At 40.9% G+C, this 3,427-nt stretch overlaps 1 protein-coding gene, 1 non-coding gene and 1 pseudogene across 3 annotated transcripts in view; 2 read left to right on the top strand and 1 right to left on the bottom strand.

Annotated features, from left to right (window-relative positions):
* Nucleotides 1-3,427, bottom strand: part of LOC103660690 (N-acetylated-alpha-linked acidic dipeptidase 2) — a 109,363-nt gene that overhangs the window by 53,897 nt on the left and 52,039 nt on the right. The window lies entirely within an intron of this gene.
* The window catches only part of LOC121102938, a 47,423-nt pseudogene that overhangs the window by 40,821 nt on the left and 3,175 nt on the right, over nucleotides 1-3,427 (top strand).
* LOC121102984 lies at nucleotides 2,689-2,792 on the top strand. The gene has a single exon (XR_005835137.1). It is a non-coding gene; the product is annotated as a U6 spliceosomal RNA (small nuclear RNA).

Below are 3,427 nucleotides of genomic sequence, written 5' to 3' on the forward strand. Positions count from 1 at the left end.
CGTCCATGTTGTAGCAAATGTTGAGAACTCGTTCTTTCTGATAGCTGAGTAATATTCCATTGTATATATGGACCACAACTTCTTAATCCAGTTATCTTTTGAAGGGCATCCCTGCTCCTTCCACGATTTAGCTATGGTGGATAATGCTGCTATGAACATTGGGGTGCATATGGCCCTTCTCTTCACTACGTCTGTATCTTTGGGGTAAATACCCAGTAGTGCAATGGCTGGATCATAGGGTAGCTCAATTTTTAACTTTTTAAGGGACCTCCACACTGTTTTCCAGAGTGGCTGTACCAACTTGCATTCCCACCAACAATGTAGGAGGGATCCCCTTTCTCCACATCCTCTCCAACAATTGTTGTTTCTTGCCTTGTCTATTTTTGCCATTCTAACTGGCGTAAGGTGGTATCTCAGTGTGGTTTTGATTTGAATTTCCTTGATGGCTAATGATTTTGAACACATACACAAAAATAAACTCCAAATGGATGAAAGACCTCGATGTGAGACAGGAATCCATCAAAATTCTAGAGGAGAACATAGGCAACAACCTCTACGACATCGGCCAAAGCAACCTTTTTCATGACACATCCCCAAAGGCAAGAGAAACAAAAGATAAAATGAATTTATGGGACTTCATCAAGATTAAAAGTTTCTGCACAGCCAAGGAAACAGTCAGAAAAACTAAGAGGCAGCCCACGGAATGGGAGAAGATATTTGCAAATGACACTACAGATAAAGGACTGGTATCCAAGATCTACAAAGAACTTCTCAAACTCAATACACGAGAAACAAATAAACAAATCAAAAAATGGGCAGAAGATATGAACAGACACTTTTCCAATGAAGACATACAAATGGCTAACAGACACATGAAAAAATGTTCAAAATCATTAGCCATCAAGGAAATCCAAATCAAAACCACACTGAGATACCACCTTACGCCAGTTAGAATGGCAAAAATAGACAAGGCAAGAAACAACAATTGTTGGAGAGGATGTGGAGAAAGGGGATCCCTCCTACATGGTTGGTGGGAATGCAAGCTGGCACAACCACTCTGGAAAACAGTGTGAAGGTCCCTTAAAAAGTTAAAAATTGAGCTACCCTATGACCCAGCCATTGCACTACTGGGTGTTTACCCCAAAGATACAGACGTAGTGAAGAGAAGGGCCATATGCACCCCAATGTTCATAGCAGCAATGTCCACAATAGCTAAATCGTGGAAGGAGCCGAGATGCCCTTCAACAGATGACTGGATTAAGAAGTTGTGGTCCATATATACAATGGAATATTACTCAGCAATCAGAAAGAATGAGTTCTCAACATTTGCTACAACATGGACAGCACTGGAGGAGATAATGCTAAGTGAAATAAGTCAAGCAGAGAAAGACAACTATCATATGATTTCTCTCATCTATGGAACATAAGAACTAGGATGATCGGTAGGGGAAGAAAGGGATAAAGAAAGGGGGGGTAATCAGAAGGGGGAATGAAACATGAGAGACTATGGACTATGAGAAACAAACTGAGGACTTCAGAGGGGAGGAGGGTGGGGGAATGGGATAGACCGGTGATGGGTAGTAAAGAGGGCACGTATTGCATGGTGCACTGGGTGTTATACACAACTAATGAATCATCGAGCCTTACAGCGAAAACCGGGGATGTACTGTATGGTGACATAATACAATAAAAAATCATAAAAAGTTATAGATGAGGCAATAGATTTATAGGTAATGGATAAAGATAGATCGTAAGATACATATAATGGAAAAATTGATAATACTCCAATATCTTTCATGGTAGTGGGGGATGCGCCAGTATCTAGGATGTAAATTTTACCCAAAATAATGATTTTGGTTTTGAAACATTAGATTTTTTTTGTTTTGATAGGAATTATATGTAAGGACTTGCTCTCTATTAAGGCCACTCCTCCTTGGTGGCAATAGGAACATTTTATCTCGATCCATTTCTGTAATGAAAGAAGGCAGAGAGGATAATTGTGTAGATGGAACAAAGCCAGTGCCCATGGGAAAAGGCTGTCCCGGAGGGCCAGCAGGCAGCGTGGTATACTATCTCCACGCTGCTGGCCTTGCTACTTTCAGATTCCACCGATATTCTCAGTATGTGCTGCTTGGGAGAGTTGAAGGGAGGAGCAAGTGACTAGGACATTCTGTAGGTCTAGCCCTACAGATCAAATGGTTATTGTGTGAAGAAAAGAGAGATGGAGAAGAGTTATGTGATATTTCTATTTCAAGATCTACAATTACGTAGAGATTTATTTTGCCTTCCATTCCAACATATATTCTTTTATAGTTTATCTATAACTTCGGGGAAAATTTATTTTGTTTAGTGCATCTGCCTCTCACCTCCAGCTCATCTTGCGGTTCACACCCAGCCCAGGCCATGGCCACCTACACCCAAATGTCTTTTCTCTTCCTATCCTTTTTCAATGGACTATTCTATGGCTTTCTATTTCCATCATGTGAAAATTACTCCACTTTCTCACCAATGGGCTCTCCACCTTCTTCTCCAACTTTATTTTTTCGAACTCTCAACTGACAACACAGACAAGTAGGTGGAATTACTGCATATTGTTTTGGTAGATGAATGAGTGGAAATTCTAGCACCTACAACAGGGAACTGTGAACTGAACACAGGGTCAGTCGATGTTTTTTAAAATAATGAATCGCGCTCGCTTTGGCAGCACGTATACTAAAATTGGAACGGTACAGAGATAAGCATGGCCCCTGCACAAGGATGACATGTACAATAATGAATAATACAATTTCAAGAGAAGTAGATTTTGGTTTAATTGAAGGCAGCTCTTTTCACAGAGCTGCCCAACGCAGAACAGACCAGACTTTTCTTTCAAAATACACAAGGTTTTCGTTCGGGTCACATAACTCCCAGTTTGTTATCGCGGGATTTCTTCCTTACATAGGCAGTTGGTCTGAAGATGTCTAAAACCTTTCTAAATCTTAACAGTTTATGATCATTGGATTCATTCTTATCATTGAAGCTCATTCTTAAGTCTGTATTGCTTGTGAAGAAGTCGACTTACAGGAAAGTGATTCACTTTTTTAATAAGATACTAGTTCTATATAAAAATCAAAATAATTCATCTTTAAAAAAGTCAAACCGCCTGGATATTCAACCAGCTTTTGCCAGAGGGTTTTTTTGAAATGAGCTGAGACAGGCACAGGACTGCACAGGCCTCTAGCACAGCAAGGGCAACCAAGAGGACAGACAACGTGCACAGCTGTTCAAAAGAAGGGAGAGGGGCTGGTTCCAGACCTGCTCCAGAGAGAAGCTCAAAGGTACTCAGCACTGGCAGAACAAAGAACCCCAGGAGTGAAGCTTTGCTCCAAAAGAGAGGTTTTTGCTTCAGGAGAAGACTGTTCCAGGAAAAGGAGACTGGCTGGGTGGG

Source organism: Ursus maritimus, unplaced genomic scaffold (genome assembly GCF_017311325.1).
Source record: "Ursus maritimus isolate PB19 unplaced genomic scaffold, ASM1731132v1 scaffold_16, whole genome shotgun sequence".
Classification (NCBI taxonomy): domain Eukaryota; kingdom Metazoa; phylum Chordata; class Mammalia; order Carnivora; family Ursidae; genus Ursus; species Ursus maritimus.